Consider the following 6725-nt stretch of genomic DNA (forward strand, 5'->3'; position numbering starts at 1 on the left):
TTTGATCCAACACCTAGATTCGAGTGCAGAAGCGGAAAAGGCCCACATGCAGCTAGAGCAATGCATGTGGAATAAGTAAATTATACCTTAAGGTTCTTGGGGTGTGGTTCGGTGGGCGACCGGAGGCCGTTCGACCCACACTATGTACAGCGGCGAAGAAGAAGGGGTCGGAGGCCCTCCCGCGCCGCCGCTGGGTGAAAGTGAACAGCTGCGCCGGTAGTGGATTCCCTCCTCCCTCACAGATGGCGACAGCATTAAGCCTCCTTCCCTTCCCGACGGACGGATCCTGCCGGCTCTTTGACCAGCAATGAGGGGAGAGAGAGAGGCCAACGAAGTCTTGTTTAGATCTGGAGAGGGTGAGAGAGTGTGAAGAGATCAACTACAAGCAGACCAGCAGTGAGGGGAGAGAGATAGGCCAACGAAGTCTTGTTTAGATCTGGAGAGGGTGAGAGAGTGTGAAGAGAGTAACTACAAGCGCTGAGGCTCCAGCATGTATATATATACTGGAGAGAGTGTGAAGAGTGCAAACCCTAGAAAGCAAGCGCCGAGGTTGCGGCTTATACGTGATGAGGTGATTATACGGTCACTACGAGATCGTATAGCTCCGTATCCATCCATTTTAACCAGTAGTACGTTACCTCTCTCCATGTAGTACGTTGGGTCCCACCAGTCAGAGGGTGAAACAAACAAATTAATAAGAAAAATTAAAAGCGCCAGCAATGTATCTTACCTCACACATCTCGCTACTGCTGGGGAACACTTCCCAATTGATGCCTCTGTTCACTAACGTACTATTTTAAGTGAATCCTTATTATAACATGCACACAATTTTGGGCACTTGTATTCGACCTAAGTCAGTGTGCCACCGTATCTCGTACGACTCCCTCCGTCTATGTGTAATAAGTCATGTTAGAAGGTGCAGCGGGACCAAGGTGCAAGCAGATTGGAGGAGAAGGAGAAACTTGACCGGTCATTCCTCCAATCAAAGCCCTGATTTCTGTCTCTAAACGCAACAATTAATCCAAACAACTAAGAGATGCCGTTTTAGCTACCATGCAGGGCCATGTATTAACTCGCATGCAAGCGGACTTTGATTTCTTGACTGATCAACGCATAGTTGCGCTCCATGCATTGGGTTTTCGGGGGAGATAACAAGGCAGAGTAAGGAGCGTTTTGTTACATTGCTTAGGCTGGTCATAGTGATGAGTAACTTGGACTAGTACAACATGCATATGTTACTAGTCTATGTTACTACTACGCGAAGTTTGCCGTTGGAAGTGAGCCGATCTGGCTCTCCTGAGCTAGCAAGGTTTTTCTAGCCCACCCAAGCTAGCTGCCCCACAAAATCTAACTCCATTTGTATCTCACTTCCTGTGGCTTCGCACTCGCACGATTTTCCTATTCTATGAACCTGTGTGTGCGAGTGTGTGTGTGTGTGTGTGTGTGTGTGTGTGTTTAATAGCATGTGTGTGTTAGAGAGAGTGACAGATCGACCTACTCCTACAGAGAGATGGTGTGTAGTGTAGGATTTTAGCCGCCAGAGTCGGTAAATCCTCTCGTTTCCAGGCGGACAGCTGCCACGCCCGCTCCTGACCAGCCCGGCCTACCCAAAGCCCCTCCATCGCCCGCACGTGCTTCCCGCCCGAAACGGTCAGTGCCGCATTCATGCCCGGGCAGAGCGGACGCGACCTCTCACTGGCACCTGCATTGAAGGGAGAAGCGGATTCAAGAGTGATGGTTGCTTCGTCCGTCCAACTTACTGTTGGGTCTATGTGATTTGACGGCTCATTGGTCATTATTACTGAGGTGGTAGGACTGCTGAATGTCCCACGCTTTCGGCGAAAGGAGGTACTAGTAGATTACAATTTTCTCCAGTCTTACGGCGGAGGAGTGCAAGAGTAGTGAAAACACGCAGGCTCAGTGATTACATGGCCCACCTCACACTATCACCATATTTTCTGGACACCGTGCGACACCTAACTCTTTACATAGTACTCCCTGCGTTCCTAAATATAAGTCTTTGTAGAGATTCCACTAGGTGGACTACATACGGAACAAAATGAATGAATCTACACTTAAAATGCATCTATATACATCCGTATGTGGTTCATGATGAAATCTCTACAAAGACTTATATTTAGGAACAGAGGAAGTACTTGTATAGTACGTACTGTAATTTATCAGTGAGATAGTACAATGCGGTATGTGCGATTCAAGATTACTGGGACTAGTTGATGAGACACAAACTCATCACAAATACAGTACGTAGAAGCCAGTAGAGGTATGTGTGAGGCAAAGAAGTAGAGAAATATCCACATGGAGTGATGTGGGCAGCTGGAGCAGTGGTGCAAGCTGGCCGTAAAGGGCATTGTACCTGAGGGATGTCGGGACGTAGCTCAACCTAGAGGAGGGCGGCGTGAGGAGGAAACTACCCACATCGCGGTAGTGAGCAATGGACGAAGGCAACCTCACCGGCTTTGTGAGAGAGAATGGCGGGGACCCCTGATCGGGACGTGCCGGCAGTGGGTTTTCACCGTCGGTGACGGCGACCGCATCTACACTAAGGATCCACCCCTTCCCCCGGCGGACGTGATCTGCCGGGATGTTAGAGATGTGGCCACAATGGTTTTTTGCGAGAGAGTGTGAAAACTGAAGAGAGCAACCCCAGCAAGCAACAGTGTAGGCTTGTCCTGCCTATGTATATATTGGAGCAGTTTCCTTTTCTCTCCATATGAACCTATTTATATTGCGTACGTGCCATCGAAGAAAAAAACTTTATTTATAAATGACGCGGTACCTACTACTCGTTCTCCTATAAACCTTCTGCTTGGCATCTCCAAACTATTAATCTTGCGATTGGCTCTTCGCCTCTTCGGGAAGTCGAGCAATAATGGTACTGCAGTATATATCGTTCTGGCTATATGAGACCGAATGAATTGCTGCACGTCCACCAAGTGGCGAGGGTCGAGGGGCGAGGGCGAGTGCGTACTATTACGTCTATTTCAATATGGACTACATACGGAGCAAAATAAGTGAATCTACACTCTAAAATATGTCTATATACATCAATGTTTAGAGTATGTACTAGTAGTTCATATTGAAATCTACTAAAGGACATATATTCCAAACAATATGATAATCTCTCTAACCAAGGTAGGGACGAGGAGTAAACGGAAGGAGTACTAGTAAAATTTTCTCCTCTTCCTGCGAGCCACCGCGCGCGTGGGCGAGGGAGCGGGCGTACTAAGCAAGCTTCTCCTTGTTCTGCGAGTTGATGGGACACATCAAAAGTACTCAAGTGTATAGAGCCTTGCCTCTAAGGTAGGCCCCACATGGTTTGCCTCTTTTTTAACATAATGCGTCAAGTTGCAATTTGTTTGTTCACTCGTGGTAGACGATCCTCCCTCCATCTAGTGGACAACCAGTACACGTGTCAAGTTACCACATGGGTTGCCTTTTTGTACAAAAATGAACTCCACCGTGTACCCACACAGGTGTGGTTGGGAAAGAGACGGGAGTACGTGCGCCGTGCGTGCACCTCTTCTCTTCGTGCATGTCCCCCACCTACGTGGGTGTGTGAGAGAGATACAAAGCTAGACAAATGGCTTGTGTGTTTGTGAATGTATTTGTGGGAATATGTGTCGATGACATCTCAAACAAAATTTTGCATGCAATGTGTGTGAAATGGAGGCCTATCCATATCATATATAGAGGGTCGGGCGATCCACGAGAAGAGAGGGAGGGGTCATAGATATCGATAGAGTCAAAGAGAGGATCAAGTGGGTGGGTGCGAGATCGATGAAGAGAGCCATCGAAATTGTGTGTGTGTGTAAGTCAAAGATATAGGGCGACCGACCTAGCTACCAGAACTTCAGAGGGCACAGGTCAAGTTTGTGTGTGGCAGGGAGACATGACTAGAGCGCTCGATGTACCCGTGTGTGTGTGTGTGCGCGCGCGCGAGGGGGTGGGGGAGGGGTAGGCAGAGGCCTAACTATAGAGGTAGAATGACTCGTATATGTGTTGAGAAGGAGAGACCCAGCTATGTCTTGAGGGAGATCGGTCGACGTCCATACATAACTGAAGGATGGGAAATAGGATGGGACAGAGAGAGAGAGGAGAGAGAGAGAGGGAGGGAGAGGGGTAGAGTGTTGGATGGGTGATGGAGTTGCTTCTCGAAGATGGTGGGAGAGGCCTACTGGACAAACTGAGGGTGGAACTGCAATATTATCAATAAGAGTGGGGATGTGTTTCTGTATGCGCCTGTGTGTGATAGATCTGTCGAACACATCCATGGATGATGAAGGGGAACCATGTGTTTGGTAAGCAAACCTAACTAGATCAGTAGATCAATTGTTGTTTGTCGGAGGAAGGGAGAGACACAACTAATGAGGTAGATCGATCGACTAAGGACCTAGCTAGCTATATGTATAGCGGGAGATCGATCGGTGTACGTCCATTTGTTAGAGGCAAATAAGGCCCGGCGAGATGGATAGACAGAAAGAATGGAGTTAGGAGGTGGTGCGAGAGGCCCAGCTACTAGCTAGATAGGGGGAGGAGTGTGCGGTTGTGAGATCGATGAAAAGAGGGGCGAGAGTTTACACATGTGTGGGACCATATGAGACACGAGGCAAGGACACATAAAGGAGGAGATTGAAGGTGCGTGTGTATGTTGTAGGCAGACATCACTAGAGAGGTTTATCGATCGGTGTGTGTCGGAAAGGAGTTGTGGAGACTGTGGGAGAACGACCTAAAGAAAAAATGAATGTGTGGGATGGATAAAATGCTGAGGGAGGGGGAGGGCGAGGAGGGCGTGTGCATGCACGAGAGAAAGTTAGTGGTAGCTACAAAGGTTAGAGGATTGTGTGGTTGTAAGAGACTAACAAAGATCATAATTTGATGTGAAAGTGGATTCATATATTTGAACAAGAGATCATAGTGTTTTAAACATATGCATGCATGAATATAGCGGTGATACGCGTGTTGTGGTTTTGCACATGTTATACCATAATGTTATAATGCATGGCGTTTGCAACTCATAGCTAAATGTCGAACAATCAAAACCATACTATACATCAAACAATCTCACATTTTATTTGAATTTGTGATAATGTGTGGCGTTTGCGGCTTACAACTAAATATCGAACAATCTAAACAATACTATATATCGAACATTCTCACATTTTATTTGAATTTGTGGTAATGTGTGGTGTTTGCAACTCACATCTAAATACTTGTAGGCGTAGGGGGCGGGGCACCATACATAATGTGATAAACACATTATACATATGAGACATGGTTTAGTTTGTGAAGATCTAGCTAGAGCTTGAAATGTACTATGATTTGAAATCAACATAAAGTGGATTCAAAAAATCGATTTCGAGTTCATATAGTACACATAGTTCATATGTAACTCGAGACTAATCATGTAGTGTGCTGTGAAGATAATACACAAACGATGGTTTAACTTGACAATAATGACGATTGTAGATGTTATTAAAACAGAGAAACGAATTCAAATGCTTTGACTTCACAATAATCATTATTGTAGATCTTATTCAAATAGAGAAACGAATTCAAATTTAGTTCATATTGAAGCGGTAGTATATACGTTTGGAATGCACTTAAACGTTCATTTGAGTACTAGGTTGCATGCATTATACACATAGCGAAATATTTTAATTGAACATAACATGAATTCAAAGTTTTGAATGACATTTGTAGTGCGAATTGATTTGGTACAGTACACGTTAGGCTTGTCCGAAAATTTCAACCCACGTCATGTTAGCCCGAAATATTTAAGATATATCTTTGTCTCGTTGTGCTCCGACAACTCCCTCCATCTCAACCCGCGCCTTGCTATTCCAAAATTACAATGCGCGCGAAAACTCCCACCTCCTGTGAAATTCCGACACGCGAAATGCCCGCGATACCCCTGAACCGAAAGAACCGCCTCAAATCGGTGGGGGTACTTTCGTAACTTACCCCACATTTCGGACAAGCGCGTTCCTAAGCCATGGTTCCCCACTCCCATCCCATCCGCCCACCCATTCGTACACTGAGGCCGGGAAAACCCGCGAAGCCCCACACCCTCCCCCGTTCGCCACCCAGCCGGAGCCTCTTCCCCGACGACGCCGTCCACAGCAACACCTCGACGTCCCTCATCCATCATACCGGATGAGGATCCATCGTCGATCTGGTCATCCCGCCGGTTCAGCCACCCCGTCCTCCACCTACAAGGAGCTGCCCCGATGTTCCCCTCGTCTTTTGCGCCACCTCTATTCCCTCACCGCCGTCTTCACCTGCACCACCGGAAGAGCATCATCATCACCGTTTCCTCGGATGAAGTTGTGGCCTAATCGGCACCACCAAAGAGGTTGTACACTAATCGCTGCAATTTCTTCTTGATTCGATCTCACCATGCTGCCGGCGCTCGGTCCCGAGCCGACAAGGCACGGCTCCATCCACGGCGGCGTCGCCGGCCACTTCCTCCACGGTGTCGCTCCCTCGGCGGCAGCGGCCACATCAGTAGGAGCTGCTGATGCTGCTCTACTCTTGCTCTCGGTCCCCTTCCTGGTCTGCTCTTGCTCTTGCTCATGCTGCTGCTCTCACTCTCGCTCTTGCTTGCGATGCTGCTCCGATTTAGCTACACTTCAGTCGACTGAATCGACTTTTGGGCCAGTCAATTTTCAGGGGGTGGGGGGGCTCGCCAGAGTTAAGGAAGAACT

Source organism: Triticum dicoccoides, chromosome 7A (assembly GCF_002162155.2).
Source record: "Triticum dicoccoides isolate Atlit2015 ecotype Zavitan chromosome 7A, WEW_v2.0, whole genome shotgun sequence".
NCBI lineage: Eukaryota > Viridiplantae > Streptophyta > Magnoliopsida > Poales > Poaceae > Triticum > Triticum dicoccoides.